Raw genomic sequence first — 15,580 nt, 5'->3', positions numbered from 1 at the left:
ACAGTGACGACTAAAGCGTGGGTTTCCTCCCTCCTTCCTCTCTTTACCCCAACTGATTCTGCTCGGAAGTAAGAAGCTTTTCTCTTCTGAGAGCTGTGCTGACCTGATTGTCTCTAAGCTCTAAGGCAGTTTATAGCTTGGTAATACTGACAGATACCAAACTGGGAGGTCCAGCGAGTGGGGGAAGGGAAAAAGAGCAAGGCGAGGGGCGGGAACAGACCCAAGCTCCAGGTAGGAGCAAGTCCATTCTCTGCTCCACAGGTGAAAGGCTTTTAAAACGCAAAGACATATTTCCCTTTTCCTCTCACTGACCTTATCTGATGGTCTTTGAACCTCTGATTTGTTTTGCTTAGAAAATCCTAGCAGTTTGTGTACACTTGATCAATAGCTACAACTGAGAACTCTCTTAATTGGGTTCCTTTATTTTACTGAGAAGATTATCATGGCATCTCAGGTAAGGAAATAAATAGCTATCTCAATTCCCCAAATCCATCCACTATGAACTGGAGTTTCATTAACATTGGTTTGCAAAGGTAACTGTAGCAAGAATTCAATTAACTGTAACACATTTCTTCAAGTTTTAATTAAACCTCTCCTATTTATGTAATGTTTAAGATTAAAATCCTTATTCTCAGTACAGGAGAAAAGATGACAACCTTGATATAAACGAATTCCTTTAATGACAAACAATTGTGTATTTGAAAAAAATAGTAACTTTATGTAAATATGTGTCTTCCATTTTCTTATTTTATCTATCTATTTTAGAATAGTTTCATAGTTAGAGAAAGGAGATAATAGACATTAGTTTAAAATCAATTTTACGTACTTGATGGAGGAGGAGGGGAGGAGAAGGAGAAAAAGAAGAATCAACTACCTCTCTAATATTGTTTTCTAGTACATGTCTTTGTATGAGAGGATTAGTATAATATCCACCTAATAGACATCTTTAGTCTAAATATACTTCTAGTACACTCCCTAGATTCCAATGATTAAAAACTGCATGTTTTCATAGCTGCACCCAGTAGCTACATGCAGAAACAAATAAACTTATTTTAGAAAAAATGAGTAAGTAGAATATGAATCCAGATTAGTTATCTCTGTTCCACACTCTTATCTTATCATCGGTATTTTAGCTAATTTCTCTTCCTGTCTATTTCACCTCCTACCCAACAATCATTCTCCCTCAGTGGTCAGGATCCTAGACAGTGGGATTGTGTTAGATGCTTGTATTCCAAAGTTCCCTGAGGGAGACTGCTGGATAACAAGAAATGGGGTTTAGATGTATTTTGTAATTAATTTTAGAATAACATTTTTGTTCATGAATATTAAAACTTTAGTTACACAGTGGATGTAGATATACTTTAGTTTTTGCAAGACTAAGATTTTTATTCTCTCTCCTGTGTGCTCCCCAAGTTAAAGGAATGGGCTGAAGAGCCCCACATGATACTACTAGGTTGACATATCGGACTTTTCTGTTGCAGAGAGTACATATCGTCTCTTTCCCTTTATAGCAGACTCATCTTAATTAAAAGACAGATCAGGTCAATTGTCTTTTTTTCTCTTTATCCCATTTCTCAGGTACTTTTTAATCTAGAATGTCTATATCTTATGCTATGGAGATTTAACTGATTCCCTGGTTGTGTATTTTTTAAAAAATTATTTGCTATTTCTAGAACTGATTTAATCTATTTTGTTTAATGTTTTGTTTCCTCATTTTTTTGCCTAAAATCCCCACTTTTGTTAGCTTTCCTTCACAGTTTTGCTTTGATTGAGATCCCATTGTCATCATTTTCTTTATTCCTTTTTCAATGGATTCATCTATTTACAACTTTAATGTTCCCTTTGCCATCTATTTTAGGCTACAGGATCAGAATAGAAACTAAATTGGATTGGGGCACTGAGGAGAAAAGTGTGTCTTATGGCAAGAGTGGGAATTAGAGACTCTAGAAACAAGAAATTCATTAAGTGCAAACTTAGGCAATGTTTTCTGTAGACTACAGAAAGAATACATGAGAGGTACCAAGAAAATACTCCATGTTGGTGGAAAAGCTTGTATATCCTAGTCAATCAGTGGTACTAAAGAGTTCCATTTAATCAAGACTCTCATGTATCATTAAACTTTATATCTTTAATAACCACCCTAGTTTTCTGGTGAAATCTATTCATAAGTGTCATTACCTAGTGTTGTGAAAGAAATAACAAACGTTTCTAAATTTTACCTATTGTTTACACAGATTCATATCTTATTATTCTTTTTATTTTATATCCATACATTTTCTGCCATTGCCTTTCAAGATCCAGGCTTTTTTGTTTTATTCTTTCCAGGACAGACAGAGGATTGATTAAATGCGTGTTTTCTGGGGCAAGAATTTGGATAGAACTCCAGCTTCAAGACTAATCGTTTATGTGACCTTGAAAAATGTTTCCTCATCTATAATAAGTAAAAAATAACAAGTACAATATATTCTGAGGGTTTTTTTTTTTGGAAAGATTAAGTAAAGCTGTGCATAAGTGCTAGTTCCAAATACAAAGCAAGGACTTAATGATATTAACCATTATTATTATTTTATCATTATCATTGCTGCTGCTGCTACTTCTTTTTTTCATATTTCTAGGAGATTGGATTTCCTCCTATCGTCTAATCCATTTAAGCCTATAGTGAGGTATATTCACAATACCCTCTTCGCCTATGATCACTGAAGTTAGAAGAGAGATAATCCATGTTATAACAACTTGTTTGTACATAAAATGTCAACAGTCATCTATTTTGCATGTTTTGGTCTTAGACTATAATCTTCTAGGACATGAATAATTTGATTTTTAGAGAATTTGTATTTAAATACTGTTGTTTATTAAAAGTTTCTATTACTTTTTAAAATTAAGAAAATTCTAATTCTAGAGGTAAAAAAGTCATGAACACCTATGTTTTTTGTTTTCTAGCAAAAAAGATGGAGCCATCCATTTTGGTTTCCCTTCCATTTCTCTCTCTCAGGATCATTTGGCCTGGCAGTACTGCTAATCATTTTATAGCCAACTTGTAAGGAAAACACATCAGGGCTCTCTGTATCAGAATTAGATAAAAAGAAATTAACCACATGGATTTTTCAATTGAACACCCACGGTGTAAAATAAAGGAATCTAGAATTGAGAGAGAGAAAAAAAGAAAATGAATACAGATGGGAGTCAAGTCTCTAGGGCAGAGAGTAAGAACCCCATAATTGAACTACAATGCTTTACAATTTCCCAAGAAAAGAAAATAAAGAGCTAGCAGTATTCAATGTGGCTTTACAAAAGCCTTTTCTTAAAGTTATGGCTAAGAAAATATTGGAAATGAAAAGGAGGACAGTGACTCAAAAAGTAATATACTGTGTCAGGCAGCTGAGGTTAGCAAGGAAAATATTATTTAGGTGAATCTATCTCAAGGGCAAAATAAAAGTAGTTTGAGCTAATGTTAGCCAAAGGTCTTAGAAAGAAAACAAATGATATATCTTTCAAATACTCTATCATACAAGGAATATACGGTGGTGAAAACAAGTTTGCTAATAAAGCAAGAACAACATTAAATTTTATATTAATTCCTTTTAAAATCAGAGGGAACCATCAATAAAACAAAAAGGGATCCTACTGAATGGGAAAAGATATTTGCCAATGATATATCTGATAAGGGATTAATATCACAAATCTATAAAAAACTTACTCAACTCAACTCCAAAAAACAAACAACCCAATTAAAAAATGGGCAGAGGACTTGAGGAGACATTTTTCTAAAAAGAACATACACAAGGCAAGAAGACATATGAAGAAATGCTCAACCTCACTAACCATCAAAGAAATGCAAATAAAAACCACAATGAGATACCACCTCACTCCAGTCAAAATGGCTATCATCAATAAATCAACAAACAACAAATGCTGGCGCGGATGTGGAGAAAAGGGAACGCTAGTGCACTGTTGGTGGGATTGCAGATTAGTGCAGCCACTATGGAAAACAGTATGGAGGTATCTCAGGAATCTGAAAATGGAACTACCCTATGATCCAGTAATTCCACTCCTACGCATCTACCCGGAGAAATCCAAAACTCCAATTCAAAAATCAGTATGCACTCCTATGTTTATTGCAGCACTTTACACAATAGCCAAGATATGGAAACAACCGAAATGCCCATCGGTAGACGACTGGATTAAGAAGCTGTGGTACATTTATACAATGGAGTATTACGCAGCCATAAAGAAGAAAGAAATCTTATCATTTGCTACAACATGGATGGATCTAGAGAACATTATGTTAAGTGAAATAAGTCATAAAGAGAAAGACAAGTACCATATGATCTCACTTATATGCGGAATCTAAAGAAAAGAATATGTGAATGAACTAATCAGAGACAGTTTTGAGGACACAAAGAAAAACCCGAGAGTTGTTAGATCGGCGGGGGGTGGGGGGGATAAGGGGAAAGGTGAAGGGATTTGGAAGCAGCTGGTAACCACAAGATGGCCTCAGGGTTTTTTGAAAATTAATTTGGGGAACTTACTCAATTATGTTGTAAAGATTTTGTTGGGTATCCGATGGACATGTGTCCTATTTGGGAGACCACCTCAGAGATACTGTGGATGCCTGATCATGGCATTGTACACCAGAAGCTAAACATTAATGAATGCCAACTATAATTTTATACATATAATGTGATGACTCGGTGTGAGGTCAGAGGGATAGTGGATGGGGGGAGGGGGCTTCACAGTGTGCGGGATATAAATGATGAACATCTAAGTATTACCTTGTCTTGTACACCTGAAACTAATAAATTAAAAAAAAATCAGAGTGAAGTTTTCTATTTAACTGAACATGTAGAGAATTATAGTTCAACTGCTTCATTCAATTTATGTGGAGGGGAAAAAGTGGGTCCAGATTGATTAATTCACTTTCCGAAAGGCATAGAGATAGAAGCTAAGGTAGGGTGGGGCAGGGGTGTGGAAATATTCTGTGTTTTCAATGAGCTAAAATGTTCTAATGATATCCATAGGGAGAGAAGCATGACAGACACTCAAGACCTCTACTTCAAAATTTGATTCTGGAATAGTCCTTCGTGTTCTGATTGTGGGCAGAAAAGACACAGGTAAGTCTGATTCATTCTAGGACACTCCTGGAAGGCTTTTTGCAGAATAGATTATATGGATTTGCTTCAATAATTTATATGCCTCCTCGTCCATTTGTCCCTAATTCACCTAATACTAAATTAAGAATGAAGCATCCGAAATTAGTAGGATTTTGAAGGAAAGTTTATTGAATATTGAAACAAAAGGAAAGATAAGGACACCAGGCTCCCTACATCTAGCACCAGCATAAAAGTCTGTCATGAACCTGGGCATGCTTAACTTTTGGACATTAAAGACTTTTGACAGAGGTGGCGGAAGGAGGGGGTGGGAGAGAGTGATTGGTCTCTTGGTCTGGGAGCATGTTTCCATTCCAGGTAGCATTGTGGATACAGTGATAATGACATCTCCTAGACCAGGGCTGTCCTTTGTGTTTTCTATCTTATGCAGAGATGGAGGAATCGATTTGGGTACTGGGAAGTCAATGGGATATAAATAATCACAAATATTTTTGAAAAAACAAGACAGAAATGTTAAGGATCTGTTCCAACATCGCATAGCAAGTAAATGCTTCACCTTTCACGTCTCAACTCCCAAGACTTGACAATCTTAATAGAAATTTAAGACGTATTCAGAATAACTATGACTCTTTCAAGGACTCCGATCCTATTCTAGAAGACCCCAGAAATACAGAGTAACGTGAAAGGTTTACGTAGGAATAGCTTATATACCATTTATCATGTAATAGTCTCATCAACACCAAGGGAAATAGAACAGGGATATTTTTCCAGCCACTCTCCTTAATGAATGAGCTTACTGAGTTTTAGATGATGACTTTAGAACTCTTAGAACTTTTCATTATGAAATAGTATAAATGGTTTAAGGTTATTAATGAAACCACCAGTATAGCCACCATCAATCTTCAAAAATTAAGTATTAAAAATTACCTTTGCATCACCCATTTATTCTCCCCCATCTGATACTCCTTTCTATGTATCCCATTATCCTGTATTTCGCATTTACCATTATCTCGCTATTCTTTATAGCTTTATCACATATGCATATATCTCTAAAAATATTTTTCAGCTTTTCCAATTTTTGAAGTTTTCATAAATAGAATAATGCTGTAATATATATTTCTCCAAGTCACTATCTTAGTTTAAGAGTAGGTTTAGTGAGATCCTATGGTATTTGTCTTACTCTGTCTGCATGTGGAATCCAAAGAAAAGAATAAATGAATGAACTAATCAGAAACAGTCTCAGAGACATAGAGGAAAAACTGAGGGTTGCTAGATGTGAAGAGAGGTGGGGATAAGGGGGAAAGTGAGGGGATTAGAAAGCACAGTCGGTAACCACAAGATTGCCACAGGGATACAAAAGTTAATTTGGGGAATGTAATCAATAATGTTGTAAAGATTCTGTAGGGTATCCGATGGACTCTTGCCTCATTAGGGAGACCACCTCAGGGATGATGTAGATGCCTGATCACCTCACTGTACACCTGAAGCTGAACAATAATGAATGTTAACTACAATTTTACATATATAGTTGCAAGAAGTGAAGTACAGCATTAGGAACAGAGACAATGGAAATGTAATGACTGTGTGCGATATCAGAGGGATAGTGGATGGGGGGACTGTGTGAGGGATATAAATGATAAATGTCTAAACTGTTACATTGTTTCGTACACCTAAAACTAATAAAACACATTAAAGAAAAAGAGTAGGTTTGGTGATTTATCCCTGTAGCTGAAATTTATTCATTGTAACTCATACACTGTTTTCAATTGTATGACTATATCATTGTTACCTGTTCTTCTGTCTGTAGATATTTGCGTTGTTTTTGATTATCTGCTATTATATACAGTACTGCTATGATCATTCTCATACATGTTTTTTGTTCTGCATGCGCCAAGTTTTCTTGAGTATACACTTAGGGTAAGACATGGATCCAGGTTTTGTGGATCTGAAGTTTTTACAATCCAGGAACTTTATTAAAAAAAAAATAGCCCAAAATTAGGAATGGAAGTGCTTATTTGTTTGGAATGAGAAAAGAAATACCAACAAATTTTAATAAAATTTTTCTTCATTTGATGGCTATCAATGATATATTTTTGAGTTAATTTGTATTTTTCTAATTACTGAGAAATCTTAGAATTCTATCGTATGTTTATTGGATATTCATATGTCCTTCTCTGTAAAATGCCAATATATTATTTATTTTTTGTCTTTTGATTTATTGGTGCTCTTTATATATTCTTTACATTAATACTTTGTTGGCTATATGTATTGCAGATATCTTCACTTAGTTGTGACTTGTGTTTTCATTTTGTTCTCTTTTCATTTCATGAAGAGACATGTTTAATTTAGTGTAGTACAATATTATCATTCTTTTACTTTATATCCTCAATATTTATAAAATACATTTTAACCTTTTATGTTTGACTGCTTAATTCATCTTAAATTATTTTTTTGCATTTGCTTTGAGATAGAATTTAGATCCATTTTTTCTACACTGAGGACCAGTTTTCCCAACATAGTTACTGAGAGCCTGTCCTTCCCCCCATCAACCTAATGCTAATGCTAATGCTAATGCTAATATTAATAATAATATTAGCATTATTATAATGCTAGCTGTCTAGATCACTTTTTCATATACACATGATTCTGTTTCTGAAGTCTCCATTCTATTCTATCGGCTTCTTTATCTATTGGCATCAACAGTATACTGTCTTAAATATGTAAATTTATAATAGATTTTGATCACCCAAAGAGCCTTCCCCACTCCTTCTCCACTGTGTCTTCCTTCTTGTACTCCCAAAATGTCTTGACTGCTCTTTTACATGCTTAGTTTAACATGCTCATATGTAATTTGGAATCTCCTTATATATTTCCAGCAAAAAATTCCTCTATTAATATTATTCACACTTTTTAAAAATTAATTTGGGGATTTAAAAATTGGCATCATTATGACTGACTCTATCAAAGGCATTGTACATTTTTTTCTTAGATTTTGTTTATGTACCCATTTTTATTGTTGAGGTAAGTTTTACCATTTTAAAACTTACATTTCCTCACAAAAATGAAATTGACTTTTGTAGCAGCCCTGCAAAACTATTTAATAATGATAATTTGCACATTATTTAGGTTTTCTTTGGAGACAAACATATAATCTGTGAATAATGGCTTTTACTTTTCCCAACAGTTATCATTTTCATTTTTAAAAAAATTTTTGCTTGATTATCACATTGGGTAGAACATCCACCTAAAGATCTTTACTACTTTCAGTTTACAGAAACTACTTTTAATATGTTTCCAATTAGTATATTGTTTACCATATAGTTTGTGACAAAGTCTTTTTTTAGGGCAAGAAAGCTCTCTCTTATTTCTGGTTCACTTTTTGTTTTTTAATTTTATTTTTCAATCATGGATGTTGAATTTTGTTTAGATTTTTGTTTTTTGGGGTTTTTTTTGTTGGTTTTTTTTTGCACTTAGAGGGCAATTTTCTTTTAATTTGTTAATATGATTTATATTAATGTGTATTTCAATATTGAATTAATCTTGTACTTTTGATATAAATTAACTAATATAATGTACTATTTTAATTGCTGGATTTGATTTGATGATATTTTAAGATGTTTGCATTTGTATTGTTGATTAAGATTCAACTATAATTTTTTTCTTGAACTATGCTTGCTGGTTTTTATATCAAGGTCACTGTAGCATCAAATAAAATGTATTGGTTCTTTTTTGTGTGTGTGTAGCACAACTTTTCACATCTTTCCCTTGTGGGAACTTGTTTTACATCCTGTATAAGAAATCTTTGCTTATTCCAAAGTACTAATGACAATTTCCTATGTTTTAATCTAAAAGCTTTGCTTGTTACTTTTAACATTTAAATAGGTAATCCATCTGGAATTTATGTTTATGTATAGGACAACATTCATTTTTCCCCAGGTGCAAATCTAGTTGATTCAATGCACTATTTTTACTATTCTTTCAGCAATTACTTTATAGAACACACATCCTTTATTTACTACAATCTAATACACTTTATTATATTTACCACTTTGTCAATAATGATGTAAGTTAGGAGCACTTGACTCCATTTATTCCCATGCTATCACGAGCATAATTCTGGCAACTCATTTTAATTATCCAAATATTTCAAATCTTCATTATTAGCAATAGTTTTGTAAAATATTCTTTTATATTTACCCACAAACTTTGTTGTTATTTGTATTCTTTCCTGCATTTCTATGTTTTTATTTGGGTTTATTTTTATTGAGCCTAAAACGCATCTTATAATAACATTTGTTGTAGTATAAGTTGGTTATTCACAAGTTATCTGAACTTTAGTTTAAAAATCTCTTTAATTTTTGAAGGCTGTTTTCACTGAAGATAGAATTCTAGGCTAATATGCGTTTCTGTTTGTCTCTGTGTGTGTTTTTCCCCAGGACTTAGAAACTTCATTTCATTATCTTCTAGTCTGGATTAGTTTTGATGGTAAGTGAGTGATATTTCTTTTCTTTCTTGGCCCATATGCTGGGGCTGCCAAAAAAAACATATACACATGACTTGTATTCATCTTTCGTTATCAGTATATATTGAGTATTACAATTTTAATACAGTTTTCTCCTTTCTTAAAATGTGTATACATTTTTTTGGCACACTCTGTATGTGTTCATTTTCTCCACCTACTTTTAGTATTTCCATTCATTATTTATTTTTAACAATTTAAATATGATTCGTTTGGGTGCAATTTTCTTTGTGTTTATCTTGCTTATGGTTATTGAGTATATTTAATCTGTGGATTTAGAGTTTTGATCAAATTAGGAAATATCCTGACCATTACTTTTTAAAGTATTTTTTCTGTTCATTCTAACTTCCTTTCTTTTTTACTAGGATTTCACTTTTATAGATATTAGACTGTTTTATAGATATTAGACTGTTCCACAGATATCCAAAATGCAGGGCTTTTCCCTCCCTTTTACTCAGTTTACTTCTATAGTGATAGTTTTATTGCTGTGTCTTTATATACACTGTTCTATTTATTTGAGTATCTCATCTGTTATTTAGTCTATCAATTTTCATTTCAAATATTATGCTTTCAGCTTCAGAATATTCATTTGTTTTATTATCTTCTGTTTCTCCCTGTTATGTTTATAGTTATCTATAAGCACTTAAATTTATAATAGCTGTTTTGAAATCCTTGTTTGCTAATTCTATCATTTTTCTGTTTTTTTATTTTCAATTGATTGATTTTCTTCCCGATTATGTATCATATTTTACTGTTTCTTCTACTATCTAGTATTTCATTTTTTATTGGATGTAGGACATTGTGAATATTACATTGCCAAATATCCATTGTCTTCTTTTAAAGTTTGTTGAATTTTATCTTGACATACAGATTAATTTCTTATAGATCCAACTTGCTCATTTTAAGGTTTATCTTTATCTACAAGCTAGGGTCTGACTGCCTGTTTTTGTAAATAGATATTTTTGGAACCCAGCCATACTCATTTGTTTATCCTTTGTCCATGCTGTTTTCACACTAAAACAGCAGAGATAAGAAGTTGGTACTCATCCAGGTAGTATGAGCTACAAAACCTAAAATATTTGCTCTCTAGCCTTTACAAAGGAAAGTTTGCTGGCTCCTGGGTTAGGCAAGTATGTGGGCCTAAATGAAGTCAGTAATAATGAAATGCATTAGATGGGACATATTGGGAGATGTTTAAAAGGTATATTTAAATTTTTTTCCAGGTTTGACTTCAGAGGTAATGGAGAGGGAGAAATCTAGGCAGGATACTCGATTTCAGAATTGGTTAATTGAATAACCACTAGATAGAGGGCAAATGAAGAAAAGGCATAGTTTAAAAAGAATGTGAGTTCAGTGTGGGTTTTAGACTTTAAGCTGCCTATGGGAAGCAGATATGGTTATGATACTTAGGTCAGTAATCAGGTCTGGAAATTAGGTCAAGGTTATAGAAAACAATTTGTGGACTGTTATTGTTTATTTGTGATTAAATTCATGGAGATAAATAAGAAAGAAAAACTTGCCATTTGTATTACTGTCCAAACATAAACATTTTAACAAGGGAATAAGCCTAACATTGCTTTCTCAACAATTTTACCTTACTTAAAATAATCCTTAAATCTTATTTTCATATAAAGACTACCAGGAGGAGATATGTTTACTTATAATTAATAGTTACCTAATTAATTATAAGTTTATTTGTAAGGCAATTGTTTGGAATTTAAGTATACATATTTGATTGGAAACATTGTCAAAGTACTCCTCTAAAGAATTCACAAAACACTATGTATGTAATCTATTATACTCTCAAAGTTTGGTAATAGTAATCTCACATTGAGGTTTTTTTTTAAGATTTTATTGGGGAAGGGAAACAGTGTGTACATCCAGGACTTTTTTCCCAAGTCAAATTGTTGTCCTTTCAATCTTAGTTGTGGGGGGTGCTGTTCAGCTTCAAATTGTTGTCTTTTTAATCTTCGTTGTGGAGAGCGCAGCTCAGCTCCAGGTCCAGTTGCTGTTGCTAGTTGCCATTGCTAGTTGCAGGGGGCGAAGCCCACCAACCCTTGAGGGACTCCAGATGTTAAACCAGCAACCTTGTGGTTGAGAGCCCACTGGCCCATGTGGGAATTGAACCGGCAGCCTTCGGAGTTAGGAACATGGAGCTCCAACCACCTGAGCCACTGGGCAGGCCCTCACATTGAGTTTTCCAACCACCACTTTTAATTATATTTCTAAAGGAAAAAACATTAGTGCTGTATCTTGCAATACTGCAGTTATCTTCAAAATCAGCATATTTTATAAAGGCAATGCTTTGTGTTTTATAGAGTATTTCTATCTATATCATCTTAATCTCATAGCACTCTGACGTCATTTCCATTGTCCCACATACCAGAGGATGAAACTGAGAATCAGATTGTTTACAAGACTTGCTAAACATTACAGAGCAACGAATCGTAATAGGGAGTGCAAACTGGTTCTACTAGAGCTACCTAAGCCTGCTGCTTTACTCATTCTCCCTCTGTAATGTCTGCATAGGTAAAGTCAGAGTACACACTGATACTGAATGGAATACCATAAGTGCATGCCAGTGAGCATGCTCAAAACAAAGCAAGTAGGCAAAGGTAGCCATTTTAATTCAATGATCAGAAATGATTTTTTCCCAAGAGATGAAAAAACTGTGGTGGTATTAGGTTAACGAATAAGAATTTCACATTTGCAATATTGAGATGAGCCAACGGGGAGCAGATTCTGTGCAAGTTTAACAGATCACAGAACTTTGAAATTGATTAGAAGGTCAACGAAAAATGAAATAGACTAAATTGAAGGCAAATATGGAAAACAGGAAGAAAAGAGCCAGTAAATAATGGTAATACAAACAAACTTGAATTGACCTCAAGTTTGGAAAATTAAGTTTGCTATGCTGCCTATTTCTAAGACTACAGTTTAGATATTTTTGTAAAGAGAATGACTGTAGTAAAAATTAAAGTGTACACAGTTGAGATTTCTATGATTTGACTTTATTTAAATAATGTGTCTGCAAAATGTAGCTTTCTTAGGTCTTTCATCAAAATGGTGCTGAATGTTTTAGCATGTCTAATATAAACATTTATGCTGAGAGAATTAAGAACTTAATACAATCTATTCAATGAGTATTGCTTATAATTGTCTTTTTATTATTTTTTTAATTTTTATTATTTTATTATTATTTTTATATTATTATTATTTTATTTATTTTTTTTTTTAAGGAGGGCCCAGCTCACAGTGGCCCATGCGGGGATTGAACCGGCAACCTTGGTGCTACCAGCACCATGCTCTAACCAACTGAGCTAACCAGTCACCCCCAAATTGTCTTATTCTTTTCAAAAGTCTCCATTTCCCTGCTTTAGTGTGGGTTTCTCAGCTGAATAATCAATCCATGGGCTTATACTTTTATTTAAACTGAGGAGGTTTCAAAACATTAAGAAATTGAACTGAAGTTTTTATTTAATCTCAATTAGAACAGATGCTCTTAATCTCAAACTTAATGTGTAGAATATTAAGTTTTAGATAATACTTTAAATTTTTGTAGCATTTTATCTCTTTGCAAACCACACATTAAATAGTGCTAAAATAGCAATGATTGAACAAGCTACACTGTTAATATTGCAGAAGCTGACAGACATTTAACTTTTAAATATAAAACAGTTTATGGTTTGACTATAGTGGTTTTTAAAAAATAATTATCTTAAACAACTATTTCTTTATATATTCCCTCAAGCTTCAATTCTATTATTTTTCAGGCAACCCATCATAAGGTAGAAACTCATTTCACATCCTTTTATCATTAGAAATATCTTCCGAGTGCTGAACAATAGTTTTTGTTATTTGTTTGATTTATGCAAAGTTGTGAGAGGTTTAAGTTATTTATCCTTTATAATTACAAACTTAAAGTTTAATAGGGATTTAACACATGAAGCTTATGGAGGTTGTGCCTGTCTACTTATTATTTCTGTAGGTCTGCAACTGTCTGGTTATGAGTCTGTGAGCGTTATTAGGAAGAAGAACTTGACATGGAATAGAGACACGCAAGGACGAGCCAGAAACTCAGGTTCTTTCTGCTATACATCTGCCAGTTCTGTCTGATACCCCATCTGAGCATGGGGACCCTCAGTGAATAATAGCTACAGTTCAACTTCTGTCTTCTACATGACACACAAGTATGTCTGGATCAACTTTATTTTATTTTATTTTTTATTTTTTTTTCATAAATTTTATTTATTAGTTTCAGGTGTACAAAACAAGGTAATACTTAGACGTTCATCATCCATATCCCTCACACTGTGAACCCCCCTCCCCCCATCCACCATCCCTCCGACCCCACACCGAACCATCACATTATATATATAAAATTATAGTTGGCATTCATTAATGTCCAGCCTCTGGTGTCCAATGCCATGATCAGGTATCCACAGCATCCCTGAGGTGGTCTCCCAAGCAGGACGCATGCCCATCGGATACCCAACAAAATCTCCACAACATTATAGAATACCTTCCCCAAATTAATTTTCAAAAAAAAAAAAAAAAAAAAAAAAAAACCCGAGGCCATCTTGTGGTCACCAGCTGCCTCCAAATCCCTTCACCTTTCCCCTTATCCCCAACCCCCTCCCACACACCCATCTAACCACTCTCGGTTTTTTCTCTGCGTCCCCAAAACTGTCTCTGATTAGTTCATTCACATAGTCTTTTCTTTAGATTCCATATATAAGTGAGATCATATGGTACTTGTCTTTCTCTTTCTGACTTATTTCACTTAACATAATGTTCTCTAGATCCATCCATGTTGCTGCAAATGATAAGATTTCTTTCTTCTTTATGGCTGCGTAATACTCCATTGTATAAATGTACCACAGCTTCTTAATCCAGTCATCTACCGATGGGCATTTCGGTTGTTTCCATATCTTGGCTATTGTGTAAAGTGCTGCAATAAACATAGGAGTGCATACAGATTTTTGAATTGGAGTTTTGGATTTCTCCGGGTAGATGCCTAGGAGTGGAATTACTGGATCATAGGGTAGTTCCATTTTCAGATTCCTGAGATACCTCCATACTGTTTTCCATAGTGGCTGCACTAATCTGCAATCCCACCAACAGTGCACTAGCGTTCCCTTTTCTCCACATCCGCGCCAGCATTTGTTGTTTGTTGATTTATTGATAATAGCCATTTTGACTGGAGTGAGGTGGTATCTCATTGTGGTTTTTATTTGCATTTCTCTGATGGTTAGTGAGGTTGAGCATTTCTTCATATGTCTTCTTGCCTTCTGTATGTCCTTTTTAGAGAAATGTCTCCCCAAGTCCTCTGCCCATTTTTTAATTGGGTTGTTTGTTTTTTTGGAGTTGAGTTGAGTAAGTTTTTTATAGATTTGTGATATTAATCCCTTATCAGATATATCATTGGCAAATATCTTTTCCCATACAGTAGGATCCCTTTTTGTTTTATTGATGGTTTCCTTTGCTGTGAAGAAACTTTTTAGTTTGATGTAATCCCACATGTTTATTTTTTCTCTTACTTCGCTCGCGCGAGGGGATATATCAGTGAAAATCTTACTCCGGGTAATGTCCATGAAGTTTCTTCCTATATTTTCTTCTAGATATTTTATGGTTTCAGATCTTACATTTAAGTCTTTAAGCCATTTTGAATTTGTTTTTGTATATGGTGTAAGGAGGTGGTCCAGCTTCATTTTCTTGCATGTGTCTGTCCAGGTTTCCCAACACCACTTATTGAACAGACTGTCTTTACCCCATCGTACATTCTTGCTTCCATTGTCGTAGATTAGATGGGCATATAGGCATGGATTTACGTCTGGACTCTCTATTCTGTTCCATTGGTCTATGTATCTATTTTTATGCCAGTACCATGTTGTTTTGATTACTGTAGCCTTATAGTATAGTTTGAAATCAGGTATCGTTATACCTCCCACTT

At 33.9% G+C, this 15,580-nt stretch overlaps 1 long non-coding RNA gene across 1 annotated transcript; it reads left to right on the top strand.

Annotated features, from left to right (window-relative positions):
• Nucleotides 1–4,981: 4,981 nt before the first annotated feature.
• Nucleotides 4,982–13,852, top strand: LOC308501615. Its single transcript, XR_013993927.1, has 3 exons — nucleotides 4,982–5,111; nucleotides 9,545–9,593; nucleotides 13,616–13,852. It is a non-coding gene; the product is annotated as an uncharacterized lncRNA (long non-coding RNA).
• The last annotated feature ends 1,728 nt before the right edge of the window (nucleotides 13,853–15,580 follow it).

This window comes from Rhinolophus hipposideros, assembly GCF_964194185.1.
Source record: "Rhinolophus hipposideros genome assembly, chromosome: 9".
Taxonomy (NCBI): Eukaryota; Metazoa; Chordata; class Mammalia; order Chiroptera; family Rhinolophidae; genus Rhinolophus; species Rhinolophus hipposideros.
This window is presented reverse-complemented; position numbering and strand designations above follow the sequence as displayed.